The sequence below is a fragment of the Pseudorca crassidens genome, chromosome 12 (assembly GCF_039906515.1).
Source record: "Pseudorca crassidens isolate mPseCra1 chromosome 12, mPseCra1.hap1, whole genome shotgun sequence".
Taxonomy (NCBI): Eukaryota; Metazoa; Chordata; class Mammalia; order Artiodactyla; family Delphinidae; genus Pseudorca; species Pseudorca crassidens.
This window is the reverse complement of record NC_090307.1, coordinates 58,311,410-58,335,321: the sequence shown is the minus strand read 5'-3', so window position 1 is coordinate 58,335,321 and position 23,912 is coordinate 58,311,410. Positions and strand designations below refer to the sequence as shown.

The following is a 23,912-nucleotide window of genomic DNA, read 5'->3' as shown; positions in this document are numbered from 1 at the left end:
TTGTGATAAAATGTATATAACATTCATCATTTTAACCACTTTTAAGTGTATACAGTTCAGTGGCATTAAGTACATTCACATTGCTGTGGAACCATCATCACTGTCTTGTCCAGAACTTTTTCATTATCCCAAACTGAAATTCTGTGTCTATTAAACTCTCCCTTCCTCTCTGCTTCCAATCCCTGGTAACACTATTCTTTCTCTCTCTGTGAATTTGCTTGTTCTAGGAACCTCATATAAGTGGAATCACGCGATATGTGTCATTTTGTGTGTGGCTTATTTCACTTAACATAATGTCTTCTAGGTGTACCCATGTTATAGCATGCATCAGGATTTCATAAGGCTGAATAATATTCCATTCTGTCTATACCACGTTTGTTTGTTCATTCATTTTTAATAAATCTGTGGGTTATTTCCACCTTTTGGATTTTGTGAGTAATGCTACTGTGAACATAGGTGTATGTTTGAGTCCCTGCTTTCAATTCTTTTGGGTATATACTTAAAGTAGAATTATTGGATCACATGGTAAATCAATCTTTTAAGTTTTTGAGGAGCTGCCATACTGTTTTCCACAGTGGCTGCACCATTTTATGTTATTTTGTTTCCAACTTTATTGAGATATAATTACATATAACATTGTATAAATTTAAGTTCTACAATGGGTTGATTTGATACACTTATATATTACAGAATGGCTACCAGCATAACATTAACTGACACTTCTATCTTGTCACATTATTACCATTTCTTTTTTGTGGTAAGAACGTTTAAGATCTACTCTCTTAGCAACTTTCAAATATGCAACACAGTATTATTGACAATAATAATCATACTGTACATTAGATGCCCAGAACTTATCTTTTAAGTGGAGGTTTGGTCTCTTTGACCAGCATCTCCCCATTTCCCCCACCCTTCAGCCCCTGGCAACTACTAATCTACTTTCTGTTTCTATGAGTTCAGTTATTTTAGATTCCACATATACGTGATATCATGTAGTATTTGTCATTCTCTGTCTGACTTATTTCACTTAGCACGATGTCCTCAAGGTCCATCCGTGTTTTTACTGGTGGCAAAATTTTCTTCTTTCTCATGATTGAATAATATTCCGTGTGTGTGTGTGTGTGTGTGTGTGTGTATCCATTCATCCATTGATGGACACTTAGATAGTTTCCATATTATGATTATTGTGAATTATGCTGCAGTGAACTTGGGAGTGCAGATATCTCTTTGCAATCCTACTTTCCTTTCTTTGGATATATATCCAGAAGTGGGACTCCTGGATCATATGGAAATTCTGTGTTTAATATTTTCAAGAATCTCCATACTGTTTCCATAACAACAGCATCAGTTTACATTTCCATCAACAGTGCACAAAGGTTCCCTTTTCTCCATATCCTCACCAACACTTATCTCTTGTATTTTCATGATTGCCATTCTAACAGATTTGAGGTGGTATCTCATTGTGGTTTTATTTGCATTTCCCTGATGATTAGTGATGTTGAGCACCTTTTTCATGTGCCTGTGGACCATCTGTATGTCTTTTTTGGAAAAATATATATTCAGTTCTTCTGCCCATTTTTAATAAAATTTCTTGGTTTTTCACTATTAAGTCCCACCAACCATGCACAACAGTTCCAATTTCTCCGCATTATCGCCAACACTTGTCATTTTCTGGGGTTTTGTTTTGCTTTCCTCTGTTTATAATGGCCATCCTAATGGATGTGAAGTGATGTCTCACTGTGGCTTTTACTTGCATTTCCCTAATGATTAGTAATGTTGATCATCTCTTTATGTGCTTACTGTCCATTTGTATTTATACTTTGGAGAAATGTCTGTTCAAGTCCTTGACCATTTTTTAATTGGGTTGTTAGTTTTTTGTCATTGTTGAGTTGTGGGAGTTCTTTCCATGTTCCAAATATAAATCTCTTATCAGTTACAAGATTTAAAAATATTTTCTCTAGTGGTTTTGAGTATATCTTTTTGCATAGTTTTCATAGTGGCTGTTCTGTGTATTACAACATACATACGTTTCTTATCGCAGTGTATTAATACCAACATTTATCACATTAAGTAAAATTTGGAAACCATAGCCATTGGATCCCTTTACCTTCCAAACTTTTAGATATCATTAAGTACTGGATTGATTCTGTTTTTTTAATCATCAAATATATTTTATGAAACTCTTTCAATTAAAAGATTGCATATACCTGTCTTTCTATCAGTTTCCTTGTTCCTTTCCTTATGTTCCATGAGTCTTTTTTTTTTTTTTCTTTCCATTCAAAGAACTTCCTTTAGCTAGTCTTTAAGATTAGGTTTGCCAGTGACATATTCTTTTAATTTTTCTTTGTGTAAGAATGTTTTCATTTCTTCTTCATTCCTAAAGGATCATTTTGATGAATATTAAACTTGCAACTGACAGTTATTTTCTTTTGTCATTTGAAAAATGCCACTTCCTTCTGGCCTCCAGAGTTTGAAGTGAGAAGTCTTCTGTTACTCACATTGGTGTTCCTCCATAGAAATGCTTGTTTCTCTTTGGCTGCTTTCAGATATTTTCTTTGTCTTTTATTTTCATAAGTTTTATTATAATATGTTGGTGTCTACTTCTTTGGGTTTATCCTGTTTGTATTTTCCTCAGCTCCTTGAGTCTGCAGATGTGTGTATTTTACCAAATTTGAGAAGCATTCAGCCACTATTTCTTTGAATATTCTCTCAGGCCCACTTTTTCTTTTTGGGGGACTCTAATGAACTGAAATTTGGATCTTTTGTTATTGCCTTGCACACCCTTGAACTTTCTATTTATTTTAAAAATACTCTGTTTTCTCCCTGTTGTTCAGATGGGGTGAATTCAATGATACGTCCTTTGTCTGCTCCACCCCTCTTTTCAGTCCACCCCCACCAAGTTGTTTTCTTCTACTATTTCTGTTATTGTATTTTTCAATTCTATTAATTTCCGTTTGGTCCTTCATTATAACTTCTGTTTCTCTGCTGAAGTTTCTTTTGTTTCATATGTTCCAAAAGAATTTGCAGTTGATTGTTGAAACATTGATCTGATGGCTGTTTAAAATTCTCTTTAGATAATTCAACCATCTGACTCATCTCAGTATTGCCATCAGTTGGTTATTCTTAAGTTGTGACTTCTCTTGAATTTTGGTATGACAGGTGGTTTTTTTATTGTATCCTGGACCTTTTGTCTGTTAAACTAGGATCCTATTTAAGTATTTCATTGTAGCAGTAGTCACACTGCTGGACTTTGGTATGAAGTCCTGGCTTACTTATCTGGGCCATGGTTCCAATGGCAATTGAGTTTTCAGTTCCTTTCCGTTTTTATTTCAGTTGGCTGGGTTTTTTCACCAGTCCGTGCTGGTACCACCTGAGGGAGCAGAATGGGCTTTTGATGGCCATGCCTCTGGATGCCTCTCAGTGAGAGAAGAGTGTCTCAAGTCTGTACGGACAACGAGGCTTTCTTGGCCTACTACTTGTCAGGTGTAGGAGTTTTGATGAAGGGACACTTGAAAAATGGTATCTGAGAAAAAGATACAAAATTGGTAAAGAGGTATACAAGATATATTCCCAAGAGTGGGGTTGCTGGATCATATGACAACTCTATTTTTATTTTTTTGAGGAACCTCTGTACTGCCCTCCATAGTGGCTGTACCAATTTACATTCCCACCAACAACGTAGGAGGGTTCCCTTTTCTCCACACCCTCTCCAGCATTTTTTATTTGTAGACTTTTTAAATGATGGCCATTCTGACCAGTGTGAGGTGGTACCTCATTGTAGTTTTGATTTGCATTTTTCTAATAATTAGTGATGATGAGCATCTTTTCATGTGTCTGTTGGCCATCTGTATCATGTCTTCTTTGGAGAATGTATAACTGAATCACTTTGCTGTGCAGCAGAAACTATACAACATCGTATAGTTGTATGTTGTATAGTTGTATGTTGTGAAACAGCATTGTAAATCAGCTATACTTCAATAAAATAACTTTTAAAAAAGGAGGTATACAGGAAAACGACCTAGAACTGTGCTGAAGACACAGCATTTTCTAGAGATGGCCCTACATACTTTCCGTCTGTGATGGAGGTAAAGGAAATAAAAGGAGGCTCCCTGTCTTTCTGTTCACTGCCTTTGCCTCTGGAATTGAGCATATCACCTAATTACCATAAAAATTAGCCTCATTGCCTTCTATTTTAGCAGACATTTGATTGGGGTAGCATTGGCCATGGTAAGTAAGTACATAATTTACTTCTGCTGAATCTGCTGCCCAGTGTGAACCATGAGGGAACTGTAGAAATTAAGTTACAGCAAACTGCATTATTTGGGCACTCGACAGCTGCAGCACGGTTCCACGTAGATTAGCCAGGCTTGCTCCCGAGACATATTTCCCTTACTGGGTCGTCTTTTAAAGGCACCGTGAGCAATGTAGGAACGACGATAAAAGTTAGTTCAACTACAGTTGCTAACCCTTTAGATTTTTCTCCAAAAGTTGCCCTTCAGGATGTTTTCTGAGTGTGAATTCTTGGACGTTTACCCCTCAGAAGGGTGAATAAGGAATGCATGAGAGATGAAAATACTTGTGAATAGTGCGTTCTCAGCAGCTCAGCACGCATGCTGGCTTAGGAGCAAAGACAGTTATGAATTGGTAACGATAAATTATATACCAGCTTCTCATGTCTTACTGTTGCTGGAATTTAATCAAGATGTTTTAGTATTGACCCTCCATGTCAGAGACTTCAAGGTAACATGATATCAGCCACATCTACTCAACATTCTTATTAAGTGGGAGAGTCGGACCGAAGCATTTAATATGTTGGAAGACAACTAGAGCCTAGTTTGTGATCGAAACATAACTGTATTATATATTTTTTAAGCCCTGGTTACTGCAGATAATGGCGTGTATTGACATTGCAAAATATTGTAATTAAAGAATAGGCTTAGTATAGAACTTTAAACTGCACTGCTTTTTGTTTTCCATTATTGAAATAGCTTTAGGGTGGCCATTTCTTTTCAGATTATTAGCAAATACAGCCAGCCTTTGTGACCAAGAGCTCAGTTTTGTCATTTCGTTATCATTGACGAGAGAAAGAGGTTGGTTGTATGTTGATTTCAAGGCAAATTTACATTTTTTTTATTGTTATCTCTCTGCCACTGGACAAGTTGACACAAAATAAGGTATTCAACATTTAATAAGACTTTAAATTGATCAATTTCAGAAAATTTAACTGGGGCTTTGGGAGTTCATATTTTTTGCTTAAGTATAACTGTAATTCTCAGCAACTATAGAGGGTGATTTTTAATTGTTACAGAGTAAAAGATAATTTTGGAATGTTACGGAATTTGCTTAAGAGGTTTAATTTTAGGGGAAACCCTCTCCTCTAATCGACGTCATGCTTCTTCCTTAAACTCCTTGAGGGCAGGCACCTTATCTTCATCTCTCTGTTGATACTGCAAAACCCACACCACCCCTATTTATGTGTAATGACCGGACTTTGATTGTATATACAAAATAGTAGATATAACAATAGGCTCTACCATCTCTTATGGCTTTGGACCATCCATATTTCAAGCCAGTGCTTCTTAAGTAATCATTCTTTTTAAGTGATTAAATTCAAAGTAACTTAAATATAGATGCATTACGTTGTACCATTACAATGCCAGGTGGTAATGCTCCTTAAGGGCAGGAATTTTTCTTTACAACCCCATTCCCAGTACCTGGAACAGTGTCTGGCACATAGTATCCCCTCAATCTTTGTTGAATGTATGAATGTATTTTTAAGACACTGTGAAAAATAGCCAGTTAGGCTGCCTTTGTATGGGAAGAAAACCCCAGTTTTCATGTCAGGAAATCTAAATTATTGTCCCGTCTCTGCTACTAAACTGCTGTGTGATCTCAGGTATGACACCTAACCTCTCTGTGCCTTTCTTATCTATGAAATGAAGAAATTAGATTTTATGAATGATAAAGTCCAGTCCATGTTTAAAAGTGCATAATTCACTGATTGGTGATTCTCAGCATGCATTGGGAAGTGGCGCTTGAAAATAAATTTACAATTTGTGGCCATGGAACCACAGTGTTGCCAACTGGCATACCTGGGGGTTGGAACTAAGACCTGGGTCCCTGGCTACTAAAATTTTGGCTCTAACAGTTGAACTAATCATCAGCTAAATAAATAAATGAATGAATGAATGAAAGAAGGAAGGGAGGAAGAAAGAGAGAAAGAGAGAGAGGAAGGAAGGAAGGAAGGAAGAGAAAGAAGGAAAGAAAGAAAAGAAAAGAAGTCAAAAGCTCTTCTATACTTTGGCATGGAAAAGTGATTTTTAAGAATAAGGAAAACTAAATCTAACACAGAAGAGTAAAATGTCACACAGTGATAAAAAAGGACTAGATTTAAATCCTAACTCCAATATTTTCTGTGACCTTGGCCAAGTAATTTAATTTCTGTGCCTCTCTTTTGGCATCTATAAAAATGAAATGAAGTCATTTATTTATAGTTTCTGGGACATGGTAGGCTTTGAAATCCTTACAGTCAGCCTGGTATAAAGGAATTAGGTAGGTGAATGGAAATAAATTTGAGGAAAGATAAATCTGTATATTTGGCTTGAGGCAAACACCAAGAGGTCAAATAGTGGTTGAGTGCATGACTGAGATCGGACTGTCTACGTCTGATATAAATAAAGCTGGTACCTTCACTCACCAGCATTAATAATTTGGTCATTTATTACCATCTCTGCATCTCAGTTTTCTCATCTGTAAAATGGCGCTAATAGCAGTACCTCCCTCATAGGGTTATTGTGAATTTTCAATGAAACAATCCGTGTAATGGGCTTAGAACAATGCCTGGTGTATAGCCAGCACTCAGTAAATGAGGCTGTTCTTACTACGTTCCATTAAGTTCATCCAGAGGGGGGGGAAATGAAAGGGATGTAGAAGCCTGCCAGCCCAGTGAACGAAGAGAAAGCAATGGGGATTCAGTAGGACCAAAGAGATTATCATAGTCCTAGTGGGTTTGGGGAGGGGAGTTGTTTGTTGTTTTTTTAGAAAACTATTTATAAACATATTAAGTTTTGAGATTTTAGGAAAGAAAGGCTGTGTAAATCCAAGACGTTGGGCGTTCCCACTTAAGTCATTGACAGTAAATATCACAGTCTCCAATTTATTCTTGGGTGGTGGAACTTCTTATAAGAAATCTGCCATAGGGAAAACGTCTTTTAGTCTTCAGCCACGTGGGTTAAAAGGTATCACTAAATCGTGCTCTAACAGTTGTAAGTAGTCAGTCTTTTTATAACAGGGCAACAGCTGAAGTATCAGTGAGCCATTACATACCCTGTGTTTACCAGGGAGCCCAAATCATTCTGTCTGTAGAGAAGTGAGTCAGGTGGGGGGCAGTACCTGTACATTTCAGCACAGCGGGTCCTCTAACCAAACTCTTGAAGCTGCGAAGCTGCCACAGATAAACTGAGATATGAGGATAGGATGGAAAGAATACAGGTCAAATTTAAAAAGAAAATAAAATAGAGGCTAAGTTTCCAACTAGCACTACATATCTTAAAGTGCATTTCTTTATGGTGAGCTTTAAAGAGACATGAAATAAGCCTGTGTGTTTCAGGACTGTGAAGCCTTTTTCAATTGATTAGGAAAATTTGGGTATGTCTGAGCACACATCACCTCATTTAAAAAAAATTGTGTGCAGGGCTTCCCTGGTGGCGCCGTGGTTGAGAGTCCGCCTGCCTATGCAGGGGACACGGGTTCATGCCCCGGTCCGGGAAGATCCCACATGCTGCGGAGTGGCTGGGCCCGTGAGCCATTGCCACTGAGCCTGCGCGTCCAGAGCCTGTGCTCCGCAACAGGAGAGGCCACAACAGTGAGAGGCCCGTGTACCGCAAAAAAAAAAAAAAAAAAAAAACCACACACAAAAATTGTGTGCAAAAACAACCTGATTAAAAAATGGGTAGAAGGAATGAATAGACATTTTTCCAAAGAGGACATGCAGATGGCCAACAAGCACAGGGAAAGATACTCAACATCGCTAATCATCAGGAAAATGCAAATCAAAACCACATGTGATAGCACCTCACACCTGTCACAATGGCTATCATCAAAAAGGACACAAATAACAAATGTTGGCGAGGATGTGTAGAAAAAGAAATCCTTGTACACTGTTGCTGGGAATGTAAATTGGTGCAGCCACTGTGGAAAACAGTGTGGAGGTTTCTCAAAAGACTAAACATAGAACTACCATATGACCCAGCAATTCAGTTCCTGGGTATATATCAAAAAAAACCCCAAAGACACTAATTCAAAAAAGATACATGCACCCCAGTGTTCATAGCAGCATTATTTGCAATAGCCAAGATATAGAAGCAACCTAGGTGTCCATCAAGAGATGAATGGATAAAGATGATGTGGTATATTGGTGGATATGTGCGTATATATATAATATATACACACATATACAAAGCGGAATACTACTCAGCCATAACAAATGAAATCTTGCCATTTGCAGCAACATGGATGGACTTGGAGGGCACTATGCTAAGTGAAATAAGCCAGAGAAAGACAAATACTGTATGATATCACTTATATATGAAATCTTAAAAATACAACAAGCTAGTGAATATAACAAAAAAGAAGCAGATTCACAGATATAGAGAACAAACTAGTGGTTAGCAGTGGGGAGAGGGAAGTGGGGAGGGGAAATAGAGGGGTGAGGGATTAAGAAGTACAAACTTAGGTGTAAAATAAGCTACAAGGGTAGATTGTACAACATGGGGAGGATAACAAATACTTTACAATAACTATAAATGGAGTATAACCTTTAAAAATTGTGTATCACTATATTGTATACCTTAACTTACATAGTATTGTGCAGCAACTATATTTCAGCTAAAAAAAAATGTACACTTGTTCAGAAATAGGTTAAGACTCATTATATCAAGTGGATTGGGGTAGAAGCGCCTTCTTAACAGAGAGTAGTAGGTTTCTCCCTTAGAAGCATTGTTTCTTACACATTAAGGTCATCTAGACAGTATGAAGAGCATCTTTAAAATGTAAATATCCCTTGAAAGTGTCAGGTCTCTACATTGTTCACACTTCAAAGTAAATCGCTTTTATCACTGACTTTTCTCTCTTCCCCGGTTGAGGATTTGACCTTGAAGGCAATGAAGTTTCCAATGGAAGCTAGAAATTAAATTAAATTAGAAATTAAATTAAACACTGAGGGACTTCGGAGGTAAGTTGGCTTGAGGTAGGACCTTTGATCGGATGTTCAAGTGGTCAACTGGTAAAGAAGAAGACATCGAGTCATTTGAGAAAAACAGAGACTAGATTAATTTAGTTCACATTTACACCAGGATTTTCAGAAGTAGGTGGTCCAGTTCCAAAATTCTATATACAGTGCTTCAACTGTAATTTAATAAGGCTTGAAGCTATTGCTACAGTCTGTGCCAGTTCATTACAACAGGGTGAATGTTAATGACTACGTAATTAGCAGGGCTCAGGGCAAAATGAAAGGGCAGGCCCTTTGTTCAAAAAGCAGGACAGAGGGTTGTTACATGTGCACACATCTAAAACCATTTCTTTTCTTCCACCATCTCTCTCTCAACTTGTAGCATTTTTTATTGGCTATTTAATGTAGTTCCAGGTAAAGAAAAGCAAAAGTTTAAATTATTAGCATGAATATAACCATTCATCTTTATATTGTGCAATACAAATATAAGAATATCTAACTTTCATGCAGAATCACCAAAATCATGCAATTTGTATGTCATAGATATGCATACATACGTCATTCTTACCAGAACAGTGGAAACACTACACAAAACTTAGTCTACCATTTTTATTTCACTTATTGATACGTGTACCAACATGTACCAATAGTCTCCCTTTGGCTTTCTGATGAGTGAAGGAGAAAAAGAATTATGATTGCCCTTCCTTTCTCTTCCTTTTTATGTATCATCTTCAGCATAAGCAGCTGGCTACTACAATGGAAAACATGCAAGAAATAAACGATATGATAGGGTTTCTCGGTCATCTGTGTTTCTTAGAACACCAATGTCTTCTTGCAAAGTTAGAGCCAAATTCTGGTTCCCATTGGAAAGCATGGCCTCTTGGGACTGGCAGCCATGGACATAGCACACTCAGCAAATCTCTCTGACCTCCAAGGAATCGTGGTTCTACCAGAATTCACATTCACGCATGTTATATGCAGATGAGGCAGCAAGGGATGTCTGGGGACAGGCATATTATTCAGGTACCCCCGATCACACACGTGCTCTATTATCCTGTTGGACTGTACCCACAGAACACTGGCTCAAATATAAATGCATTAAGCAGCACAGGGCTGTTCTGAGCACGGAGCCCCAGGGAGCTGCCCAGGTGGGCACGCCCATGCATCCAGCCCTGCTTTGAAGTTTCTTACAAATGAGGAATCGGTCAGCAAAGAGGTTTGCAAAGGAAGTGGCAACTGGCTCATCTTCCTTTTTTTGCTTTTTATTTGACCTAAGGCTGCCTCAGACATGTGGGAAGTAGCAGAATAATTGCAGACCGTGTTGTGAAATTGATTCTTACTCTAAGACCTGCAGGGGTGAGAGGGTTAGGAGGCTTGTAGCTAGTTTAACTTTTGGTCTTCAGACAAGCGCCATGTGTTACGGACTATAAACGTGAGTAACATTTTACGAGGAAACTTGAGATTTCAAAAACTGATGCTGCTTATTTGGTGAAAGAGGTAATTGGGTAAAAAAAAAAAGAAAAGAAAAATTAAGAGAAACTATTTGAGTGGAAGGACAACTATATCGAAAGTTAGGAGGCCTATGGTCTAGCTCTGGCTTTGTTATCTACAAACTGTGACCTCGGATAAAACAGGTCCCGTCACTAGTACTCATTAACCTTGTCTATAAAACAGGGTTTGAACTTACGGGGTTTCTATTTTAAACTGTGTTTAGTTGAAGAGGCGTTTGTAAATCAAGAAACTCATTTTAAAGATAAAATTGTAGACTTCAAAGGATTCTTTCTAGAATTTCCAGAGCTCCCCTCTGTGCTTCCTCAGCTGTGCACCACGAGGACCTGTGGTCGAATGATCATCTCTCCCACATTTCTGCATCTTCTTTATACCGAAGGACAATCAATCGTTGCTAAAAATCGAGGCGGATTTGAGAGAAGTTGAGTGACTTTTTAGGTCTGTGGATTTATTCCAGTTCTGTTTTTATTTTTACTTTAGATCTTTCAGCTCGTGCCCCAACGAAAATTTACCTTGCTCCCTGAAAGTTCTGCTTTATGACTTATTGAGTAGCATTATTAATATTTCATCAGGCGATTATTTTCACTGTATTTTAGAAAGGACTGCCAAAATGTAGAGCATGGTTTTTATTACGTCTTGCAGAAAATTGATTTTTTCACACAAAGGTAGACTTAATCTTCTTTTTAATCTTAATTTAATTTTTTTAACATCTTTATTGGAGTATAATTGCTTTACAATGGTGTGTTACTTTCTGCTTTATAACAAAGTGAGTCAGCTATGCGTATACATACATCCCCATATCCCCTCCCTCTTGCGTCTCCCTCCCACCCTCCCTATCCCACCCCTCTAAGTGGTCACAAAGCACAGAGCTGATCTCCCTGTGCTATGCAGCTGCTTCCCACTAGCTATCGATTTTACGTTTGGTAGGATATATATGTCCATGCCACTCTCACTTCTTCCCAGCGTACCCTTCCCCCTCCCCGTGTCCTCAAGTCCGTTCTCTACGTCTGCTAGACTTAATCTTATAGTCAAAAGAGAAATAAATATTTGAAAATAAAAGCAGGAAACAGAAGGGAATTAAAATGCACTGCGTTCTTTTATGTACCAGTTACTGTGTTTTACATGTATTATTGTTTAGTATTCACATAATCATCTGTGGTAGGTGATAATAAGAATACTACCAGTTTTCCATGGGAGGCCAGAAAGTCTTCTGGGAGCTTCCATTCCAGTGTTATATGTCCAACCTCCTGCATGAGAAGCCCGCTTGGTACTGACCTCTCGAAGTCAATATGGCTAAATTAAGCTCATCCTTTTTCCCCAGAAGTCTTCTCTAGCCACATGCTTTCTCATCTAAGTGATAGGTAGTAATGTCCTCTTCCGGTTGTGTGGGCTAGAAACCTTGAGGTCATCCTTGCCTCCCTCATTCCTTACCCCCTCCACCCACTCCATCAGGAAATCCTGTTGACCCTCCTTCAAAAGAAACCCAGCCTGGATCTGATGCCTCCTCACCAGCACCACCTGAGTCTGAGCCAACATCTCCTCTCGCCAAGAAGACGAGCTTTCCACCTGCTCCATCCTGGCCTCCCCTGTGGTCTCCTCCCAACCAGCAGCCAGGATGAGGCTACTGAAACAGAAGCTGTGTCAATTCTGAGCTCAGGCTCCTGTGGTGGACCCCATTTCACTCAGAGTAAAAGCCAGAAAGCCTTGAGCTGCCCTGGGTCCGTCCTTCCCTCCACCTCCCCATGGCACCATTTCTCTGCTACTAATCCTGTACTTGCCAGCGCTACTCCATCCCCACTGACCCCCTAGCAATTCCAGGAACAGCCCCTGGGAACACTCCTGCCTCAGGGCCCTAACGTTGGCCATTCCCTCTGCCTGGAACACGCTTCTCGTGCACATGACTAACCCCCTCACGTCTTTCAAGGTTTTGGTTACATGTCACTTTCTTAGTGAGCTCCCCTTAGCGCCCCACAGCCAACGACGAACAGGGATGAGGATTCAATGACACACGATGGACAGAGGGCACCTTTGAAGGTTGGGGAAGGTGGTGGAAGGCTGGGCAGATCCTAGAGGACAGGGCTGAGCAGACACCCCTAAGTAGTTACTCTAGCACAGCCCAGTGCAGTGGGGAAGAGCACACCATTGAAATCAGACTACTTAAGTTCAGATGCCTCTGTGTGTGTGTCAGGGTGTTTTGTTTGTTGTTTTTTTGGGTTTTGTGTATTTTTTTTGTTTGTATTTTTGTTTTTTACCTTTCCTTTGCTCTCATTCTTTCGCAGATATAGAGACTAAATATGGTTACTCCGTGATAGAAAAAGGGCAGGAAGAAAAAGTTTAAAAGGGACTGTTGGGGTGAGGGAAGGGAAAAATATACCCAAGAATCAGGAATTCTTTTTTTTTTTTTTTTTTTTTACATCTTTATTGGAGTATAATTGCTTTACAGTGGTGTGTTAGTTTCTGCTTTATAACAAAGTGAATCAGGAATTCTGCATTCTAATCTCAGTTCTGTCACCAAACAACAAATGCCTTGGGCAAGTCATTCCTTAGTTTCAGTTCCTCCATCTCTAGAATAAGGAAATTAGGCAAGAATCAGTAAGTTTCCCAAACCTGCTTGATCAGGAGAATGAACCTGGGAGCGTTTGCAAAATGCAGATTACCCTGAATCTACCCATGAATAGTCTGATTTAATAGGTCTTGCATGCAATTCTATAGTTTGTATTTTTCACGAACTTTCCAGACAATTGAGATGATCAACCACACTTGGGAACTGCTGGATTAGATGACATTTAAGACCCCTCCCATTGCTTAAGAGATTCGTTTCCTAAATATTATTTAATTCAGAAAACATCCCAGTTGTAATAAAATTGATTTTTATTGTATATGTGGGTGTCTCGGTCAAAAACCGCATAATATTTTCATTTTTTCCTATGGAAAATTAACAATATCTAGCACAAAATAGATTCTCCATATTTATAAATGAATAAATGGTCAATTCCACATGTTTAGAAAGTAAAGTTTTTAGCATCTCCTTGAGTAACCTGTTTCTCATATATGTAGGGAAAAATTCAGTTTGTCTAGTGTCCTTCACTATTAAGAATATTTAACACAATAATCATACATAAGCCAGGGCTCATAATGATAATTATACCTGAAAGGTTTTGATAATGGAAAACCATTTTTATCTTTTATAACATAGGTAGATGAGATGCACGTGAAAATATAATATTCCCAAGGTGCTTTATGTGCTCTGAAAATACATGATGTTTTTGTGCTACTGTTGTTCTTGCTTTTTACCACCTACAGCGTTCTAATTCTTAACTTGTCAACCTTGCCAGCCTCAAATTATCGCTGGAACGACTTCTGCAGAGAATTGTATTAACCCCGAATTTTTTGAATGACCAGCGTTCTTTTCGGAAACAAATACAGTGTTGTGGGTTTTGAAAGGGGTTGAACTTTGAGGCAGAGATTCTGAGATGTCATTCTGCCTTTGTGTCTCTTAACTTAATAAAATTAGGCAAGCCCTGTCACCTCTTCTGGCCTCTAATTCCTCTTCTGTGAAATGATTTCTCCATTTCTTCAAGCACTATCATTCTTGCAAATAATTAGGAGGTAAGAAATTACTCACCCCCAGATTCAATTCTGAATATCCCTCCACCTCTGCCTAATACTTAGATTGACTGTTTTTCTCATTCCCTCTGATGCTATTTGAATGTGCTACTGAGGGCCACAAAATCATATTGCTTAGAAGCAAACAGAAACAGAATTCTGTTGATACCTTCATTTTTCAACACCAGTCATTTTTGCATGTAACACAAGTCCTTGTCTCCGAGACCTTTCAGAAAGGAAAATGACAGCATAAAACATGTGATGTGGTTATACTAGGTACCCCCCTCCTTAAGTCTGCGCCCAATTAGAAGTTCCATTTTATCGCTTTCATGAGAAAGTATTGTTACTAATTGGGGGTAATGCTTTGGTTTAGGCATCAGTCAGCACCTAGTAATGCCCTTGGAAAGATTCTGCCATAATTGGTGTCCTCCTGTGATATCAAAAGAACTGCCCTGGAAAGAATATTTTTTAACCCCTTTTTTTAGTCACAGCTGCTCAGTTGCAGTGTTGTTAAAACAAATAATGCACAGGAAGTGAACACAGTCTTGTGTGTGTAATATGTCTTACAAAATCACATGATCAGTGCTTGCGTTTTATTGCTTTTTAAAGAGGATATAAATGCTAATAGTAGAAAAGTAGATTGTAGAACAGCAAACCTATTTATTACGGGGATATTGTTTTTTATTTGTATAGTTGATTTTCTTTTCTGAAAAGCATAAAAATAAAGTGGAACACCCTGCAAGAGCCCTGCCACACGAATTTTCTGTGAAACGCTCTTCTCACATCATTAAATTTAATGGCTGCCCGGGTGGTTCTTAGGCAACCTTCTTAAGTATCTTTTTGTTTCAGGGTAGTTACTGCATCTAATTATTGCATTTAATTGTGTTTCAGAACAGTTGAGCATCACATACCAAGAGAGACATCGGGTTAAAAAAAAAGAAAACTGCAACGTTTGGATCTTTTCCTGCTTTAGAAGCAAGAAGAATGGAAAATTGATCATCAAAGGTAAAACTGTCTCCTTTTCCCTTAAATCACGTATCTCTACAGCTTCCTTTTCAGTCACCCTGTGTAAAGTAACTTTTTCTTTTTTGATTGTATGGTGGAGTTTAATGAAAGTATTTCTGGCTTGTAATTCCAGGCGTATTAATAGGCTGCTGACATATTCAAGTCTGTGTTGTTTTAACTCCTTAGTCGCCTGTTCAGAATCTGGGCCAGATGTGTTTGATATGTTTCATCTTTATTCTTGGTGTTGATCTGCAGCGGCAGAGCGGGCCGATGCCACTTTCGTAAATCTGCGGGCTAGAATGTTGTGCTTTAGGTTAGGCGTGGAATTGTGGGAGGAGATGACGTAGCGTCAGCTTCTTTTCTCTTGGAGTGTTGGACGGATTTGAATTTATCACCAGAGACTGATCAACTTGATCTGTGTGAGGTAAGAAAGGCAACGGAAACACTTGAGGCAATGCTATGATCTCTGCTCCTTTCATTTTATTGTGTAGTTTATGGAAAGAAACAAGAAAGGTCTCGACAGTGGAAAACTCAAAGGTACTACATACGTGGTGTCAGATCTGAAGGGGATTGGTATCGCTGAATATGTTAACAATCGATCGTGTTTGCTTTGGTTGCTTGCCCGGGGCAACTACTTGGGCATGCTCCTTTATTGGGGAGCTGATCCCGAGCATTGGGGAGAGAGAATGGGGGAAGAAGCAAAGACCAAAGTAAGAGCAGGTGAATGAGTTCTTCACGGTGGACATGGGAACGTGGTCCCCCTGGGACTTCTGAGGGGATCTGGGATCCCTCCTGGAATTTCTGCCTGAAGGATGTGTGGCCAAAGGTTTATCCACTGGCTTTTTCCCCTCGGTTGTGGATTGCTCCTGGGCCATTAACTCCCACAGTTCTGGGCTCTGCTGGCACTTGTCACTTGTGGTAGACACTGCAAAGGCAAAGAGAATCTGAGCTGGCACAGAACCGTCCATCTGTGCAGCTATGGCTGAAATCAGAGGTGAACCAAGGGGGTGTGATGCAGGGAACCAGAGGTGTCTGTTGTAGTTCTTTTTACTTTATTTTCAATCATCAAATAAATCACATGATCCTCCTAAATGAACTATTTCCAGGAAGAAAACGTTTTATGTTTTAAAGGCATTGAAGTGTGATATCCAAATGGCATAGAACCACTTTTCAGAGTGAAAAGTACATCTTGGCCCACGTGTGCATTGGATATTATATATAGTAAGACTTGAAGTATGACCAAAATATTGGAACAGAGATAATAGAATAATAGTTTATAGTACCTGTACTTATTACTCACCGTATATTGATTTACGTACAAGAAGGTATCTGTGGAAACACAAAAATATAAGTATTGTCTTTCCTATTTGGAAACAACCTCATTAGCAGTGTCATTATTTGTGTGAAAGGCGTGACAAATTATGCACGTCTGAGCATAAAGTTCTGAGGATGGTCAGCTGGCAACAGATTTAACACGTTAAAGTGAATCAGGGTTTGTTTGTTTGTTTTCGGCATGAGGATATTCAACAGATGAAAACGAAGCCAGGTAAAGGCTGTGGTTGTGTTGTGACCTAGAAGAGCCTTTGTTCAGAGGAGGAATGTAATTGGTGAGCTCTCTACGGAGCAGCTGTGAAAACAAATGAACAAGCAAACATTTCAACTGATGCAATTAACATGCAAATTCCTAATGAAGGAAATGAAAATGGGGGGAGGAAGGAAAAGGGTAGCAGAAAGAGGCCGGGCAGGGGAACCAAGGAAGCAGTGACAGGTGGCAAGGCAGAAATCCCCAAACTGGACAGAATCAAACTATAGAATGAAGAGAATCCCACAACAGTGGAGAGATACTTCCTAGAGCAGCCCTCATCCTGAGCTCAGGATGCAGACTGAGCGAATGGTCCCAGTTCATCTGAGGCCTGATAAGTCCCTGGGTCATCACAGAAAGAGTCAATGACTGTGTCTTCTCACCTGAACAGTGCCTTCGCCTCTCATTTGTCTTCCTTTCTGTGGTCTCATGAGACTCCAAGGTCTCCTAAATAAAAGTTCTGACCATTTCTGCTCTTTCCTCGGAAATTATTTCCTAATTGACCAACTTATCGTTGCCCAAACTTCTTAATCAGACATTTAAAACCTGCCACTCTAAGTTTTCGACTTATTTCTTACCCCTTGACTTCACTCACCAGTGGTCTAGACCCTTGGTTAGTACCGCAAATTCTGTGATGTATCAAGTCTTCCAAGTGATTTGGATGCATTTGGGTTCTCAAACATAAGTTGGTCTAGGACAAGGCCCAAGAATTTGCGTTGCTAAGAAGTTCCCAGGCTGTGTGGCTGCTGCTGGTGCAGGAACCTTCCTTTGAGAACCATTCTGTAAAACAAATGATCCAGTCCGGCACTACAGTTCCTACATTGCAGTTTGAACTCAAAGACCGCAATAAAAGGACTCACTTGCCGGCATGCACCATTGTGGAGAGGTGTACTAGATTAAGAACAGGGTCTGTCTTCTGGTCGGAGACCACCTTAGCGTCATAAAGTCCCCAACAGTAAGCTTTTTGATACATTTTTATATCCCCCACTGTGTTATAGACTCATAAATATTTGTTGGATGGATGGATGGACGGCTGGATGGATAGAAGTGAAGGGAGGGAGGGAAGGTGGGAGGAACAGATAGACAGGTTTGGCAAGCAGTGGTTGGTTTCAGCAAGGAACTTAACGCCTACAAAGAAACTGCTCTCCAAAGAAACTGCCATTAGGGGAAGACTAATTACCATCCCGTGAAAACCTCCTTATTGTAGAAGACCACATTCGATATATCAGGCATTTGATTAGGTGGAATAACTCCTCAGAGCCTGAGCGTCTGGGTGTCAGTAGTATCGTGCTCTTTCATAAGCAGAGTCTTTCAAAAAGGACTATTTGCCATTTGGTTGAGTACAACGGGGGGGGAGATATAATTTCTATCGAGACGGATTGTACGTTTTGCTTTATAAAAGAGCCACTGGCTATGTGAAACCACGAACATCCAGTTAATAAGTTCCTTTGCGAATGTCTCTTCCTGGAGTTTAAATTTTTGCAGCTGCGGCATCACTCGAATGTTTATTCACGTTTCGGACAATTGTGCTTTCTGGTTTTTTGCTTTCTCGCATCCAAATGTGTTCGTGTATCAGTGTGGCAAATTTTCTCTCTGCATCTTTTATCTGCACACATCATCCCATGATTGGCTTGGTAAATTTATCCTACTTTTCGTGCTAAAATAACTGTTCCTCCTGTCTGTTTTCTGCCTGCTCTTTGATTTTTTTCCAGAAATTGGGCTGAAGGCCCGCTTTTAGAGCTCAGTGTGAAATTTATTCTGTGTGTGTTTAAACCAAGTTCCCACATATTTCTTTCCGCTCTGGGTTCTGTAGTGGCATCAACTTCAAAACGCACCTTTGAAAGAGCCTCTTATATTATGTATTAGCATAAATAATAGCAATGAATGAAAACAGGAATCTCAAAAATGTATTTCATCATTCACTTAAACGGTAGAAAATTAAAATTGTCACGTCCTCCTGTGGCATGCCTAACGTTAAGCTTCAAGAAAAGAATCTAGTTCCAACTTCGTTACTACCTTGATGTACATCCTTGGTTGAGTCCTTGGGCCTCAGCTACCTCCATTTTAAAAGGAAGGATTTAGGGTAAATGTCCCTAAAGGATTATTCTAGTTCCTTATCTTGCAATCTCAGGATGCAGGTCATATGAAATGCTCCTTCAAATCAGGCGTGACAGTATGAGTGTCAATTCCTCAACTAATACGTCACCTATTTGGCAGTGAAGTTGAAAGAGCAGCGTTTTGGATACAGAAAAATCTGTGCTCAAATCCCAGCTCTTTCACTTATTAACACTCTGAGCTTGGAGAATTCAGCGCACCCCTCTATGGACCTTAGTATCTTCATCTGTAAAATGGGAGCAGTGTTGTTATCATCTGCCAGGTTGCTTTAAAGACTAGGGATAATCTGAAAGCTATCCAGCACTTACCTGCTGAGCATAGTGATGTCTAAAGACCTGTCCAGGCCTCTAAGCCGACCAGAGCCCAAACCATGGTTTTAGAGGTTAATGGAGATTCCATTCTTCTTCTCCACTGTAACTCTACAAGGCTAAGAAATGTTTATCTGTGACTCTAAAAGATGAACCCAGTTTGGAAAATGTATCTGTAATTTAGTCATCTGAGAGTTGGCAAGACTAATGGGAAAATTCAACCGTAGGCTTTCAGCTAGACAGGATATCTGGTTCCATGCATTGTGAGCGATTTACATAGAGCAAACAAGGCCCTTTTCATCATCAAGACCGACTCCCTCAGTGTCAGAGCTTAAAGTTTGCAAATCGCATTCTGGCTACGTCTTGTTATGTGGCCACCGTTAGGACAGAAGTGAAAGATTCTTCAAGACATTGGTTGAGTCTGAATAAATATTTATATGCTCTTGATTTGTATATGATTGCAGTAAGTTCAAAGGTATTCCTTATTTTTTTTTCTTGTCCTCTGAAAAATTATGTTTATAGCCAATTTGTCTGATGCAGCCTTACTCCCAGAGGCAAAAGAAATTAAATTTTGGTCAATAGATGATTCGTTTACTACAGAATTCATGCAAATATTGTATATTTTTCTGCTGTTTAAATTTATTCATTTCTTTTGAGGTTGAATTGTCACTTTGATATTGGTTAACCCCAGTCCTACCTCAGCAGAGATCCAGCGCTTTCTCCTTAATAGGGGTAGATCAATAAGGTTTTGGTGGACTATTTCACCTCTCTTAGCAGAGGATTTCATCCTGTTTTCTTCTTTACTCTTTCAGTATTTTATAAATCGTCTGCAAGTTAATGTCTTTTGAGATAAAGCTTACTATATTTTATTCTTCTATGCTTTTTCATCAGAAGTAATTTAGAGCCAAGAACTGCTGGTGCTGTTTGAGTACATTGGTTATTTTAGACACCTGTAAGATAACTAAAATCTAATTGTGGGATGTTGTGTTTGTCGTGTCTCAGAGCCATATGACCGTCTGGATGAAAATCATACTGATGAAGCTGTTTCAAACTCTAGGAGAGAGCAATATATATACGTATATGTATACACACATACACACTCAGTGCTGGTGATGGTAGTGGTGGAGGTGATGGTGTGATACTGTTTACTTAGACAGCCCAGTCATTCACGATAGTATAGTTATTTCTACATAGACCAATTATTACCAAACTTGGCCTTCTTTTAATGAAAAGATCTATTAAATACTCTCTGAAAGACACATATTCTCTGTTGTATGATAGAATAATTCTTTTATTAAACAGAATATAATAGAGTTTATCACAACTCACATTTTTTTTAGTATTTGTTGACACTATAAGAATACCCAAGGACAGCATTTACTATGTAGTAACAAGACCTCAGCTTGATGAGAAGTATAAGAAAAAAAGAAAAGAATGAAAGGCACGTTGGCCGAGTTTATTTCATTCTCGCTGCATTTTCATCATGTGCTGGGAATTTGCACCTAAAATATTTATTTAAAAGCTACGTTTACGGAAAAGATGATACCACTTTAAACAACCAGCATTAGGGCTGGCATTTTTTTTTACCATCCCAAGAGGATCTGGGAATTATAAATCAAATAATGGACAAATCCGACAAAATAATTGTAGTGATACACAATGCGTTTCTCTCTGGCTCTTCAAATGTTTGAGGTCTTTGTATTTATTTATGATTAAAAACCTAAAAGCAAACATACGTTAAATACTCAGGTTTGTGCCCATACAGGGGCGATATAATTTTATGTCAGCCCTTTTAGGGTCTTTGGCTGGGCCTGAAAATTAAATCGATGTAAGAAAGAACAACAGCAGAAAATTACACAAATTTATTTAATATAAGTTTTCTGTGACATGGGGTCTTCATAAGGAAATAAAGACCCAAAGAAGTAGCAGGACCTACGTGTTTATATACTAGGTTGAACAAAGAGGCGGAATTGTGGCAACGTAACTAAAATATACAGGGAGGCTAAAGGAGGATGAGTTATTTCGATAAGATCTCTTTGTACAGAATTCTCTCATCCTCCACTCTGGTGATAGCAATGTTTCTTTCCTCCCAGTACAGGGAGGACATCTGTCACATGGGAGGTTTATCTCCTGCTTTTAGGAAGCAAAGGGGACGTCAAAACACAAGGTTCTACTTGTACCTGCTGTTTTTCAAATGCCCTTGACTCTAAATAATCCTCATGCCAAAGTGGCGTATTTTGGGGTGGCGTATTCTGCTACCCTCCAGGCATTGTTTTGAGCACCTTGCCTGAGTTACCTCCCTTAATCCTTACTCTAAACTTTGAGAATGTTTTATACAACTTCAGGGAGAAATTGACAAATCCACCGTCACAGTCGGTAGATGTCAAGATATTTTTCTCCATGATAGAGGAAACTCACAAAAAACTCACTGAAGACATAGAAGACATGAGCACACGCTAAGAAGCTTCATTTGATGGTCATAAGTGGACTTTTTCAACCAACAATTGGAGAATACCAATTCTCCTTAAGTTCCTGTATAATATTTTCAAATTATGTACTAAGCCATAAACCAAGACTGAAATGTACTCTCCGTTTCACAGATGAAGAGACTGAGGCGTAAAGAAGCTAAAGAACTTGCCAAAGAACAGAAAGCTAGTACATGGCAGAGCAGGGCACAGACCCATGGCAATCAGAACCACCTGACTGCGGCATTACCTGTCCTTACTGGTTGTCCTACAGGGGAAAAGCAGAGAGCTGGTCTTTAAGAGATAATTTAAACTTATTTATCAGGACAAGAGGGCCAGGATTACCCCAATTTTATAGATTGTACTTGAAAGCAAGGATGTGGCCAATTTGAGATGATCCAGTTGGAGTGATAGTGACACTAGATTTAGGAGAAAATTCAAACCATAAGTTAAAGTAGATTCAGATAATTGCTAAATGTTTAAATAGCAAAAGCGAAGCAAGAATGATGTAGTTTGAATTATTACTGTAAATTCATTCCCTTTAATAACCCAGCCCTGAATTATTGATCACATTTAGGTTCCTGTGTATGAAATAAGAAGACATCCCACTGGTGTTTCACGGTCACGCCAACCTCTTATTCCCAACACTCAGCGCATAAACGCCCCCTCCCATCTTCTCCTCCCTCCTCTGCTCTTTTCTGTCCCCATCTATGTCACCATGACCCACACACCCAGTTGCTTCCGTTGGAAACCTGGGAGTCATCTATGAGATCACTCCCCCCACCACCATCTTTGGTAAACTTGAATGAACTTGTTGAATAAAGTCCCATATCACCCATCTAATAACGTGAATTCCCAGCTAGTCGGGTGATTGCAGTCAGAGTGTGGCGATCAGGCATTATGCTCTGATGTTGTCTAATGTGTTTGGGTTTCTGGCCACACTATTCAATTCCCTGTATGGTTTTGGGTTGTTTTTTTTTTTTGCATTTTGTCGTTAGTGGTGGTGTGTCGTAGGTGTTGCGTGTAATGACATGCAGGGACGATCCACTGTAGAACAGCTGAGATGTTCTCTCCTCTCCATGCAGACATTGAATTTGTTGACAAATACAGCGTATTGCCTTTGGCACACACAGCTCTCAGCAGTATTGCCCTCTTTAATATTGTCTCCTGGGGAAAGAAAAATCACTTTCCTGGCAAGGCAGCTTTCCTAATCAAAGACTTCCTGGGTCTTAAGTAATAAGAAACTCAAATGTTTCAAACGGCAGCTTATAGTGGGGCTTAACTGGGTATGTATTTTAATCTCCTTTGGGGATCAAGAAACTCTAAATGTTACACGTAAGAAAATATTTCATGAGGGGACACATGGATGGTTTCATATATTTTGGTCCATTTTTATTTAAGAAAAGTTACTGGCAAAATAACATGTGCATTGGTATTAAAAGCTTGAGTAATGTATCTCTTTCTTGACCTGTAAATTACTGCTTCTCTCCTGATACTTTTATTGTCATTATTTTTCACTCGAACCTATTTCTAGGTATGGGAAATATTGCATAGTTAGAATATGAAGGAAGGTGTCTTGGGCAGGTAAACGGGAGGCCTGAGTTCCAATAGGATTTTAATACGATGAACCCTGCCCACCAACCTCCCACCCCAGGGAGACGGTTAACAGAAAAAGAGAAGAATTATGGACTGAACTCCATGGAAGGCCCTCAGTTAGGAGGCAGGAGAAGAAGGAATTAGCTGGGAAGTTCAAAGAAAATCAGAGCTAGACAGTGGTTAAAGCAGTTTAAAACAGCTCTATTCAGGACTATTGCAACAGGGCCAAACAGACCACGGTAACGAACTGGTTTCAATTCCAAATAAAACATGGACAAGTAGGGATTTATAGCCAAGGAGCAGGGTGGGAGTCAGCGGATGGAAATTACTAAGAGGAAACCTCAGAAGCAAGAGAAGATTCTGGTTAAACAGACCTAGTAGGATTCTTGCTAAAGGCAGACCAGGGTGATCAGATACTAAGGGTGGAAGGTGAAGAATTTGATCAGATATCAAGGGTGATCAGTTATGGAGGGTGGGGAGTTCTGTCTAAACTGACT

General features: G+C 39.2%; 1 protein-coding gene across 9 annotated transcripts in view; it reads left to right on the top strand.

The window, feature by feature from the left end:
• Positions 1-23,912, top strand: part of DLGAP1 (DLG associated protein 1) — a 1,249,429-nt gene that overhangs the window by 684,165 nt on the left and 541,352 nt on the right. For 8 of the 9 annotated variants that reach the window (XM_067699609.1, XM_067699614.1, XM_067699616.1 and 5 more), the window contains one exon: positions 15,236-15,349. The gene's annotated coding sequence lies outside the window, so the exon portion shown is untranslated. The remainder of the gene's footprint in view (positions 1-15,235; positions 15,350-23,912) is intronic. The other variant, XM_067699612.1, reaches the window with a different exon arrangement.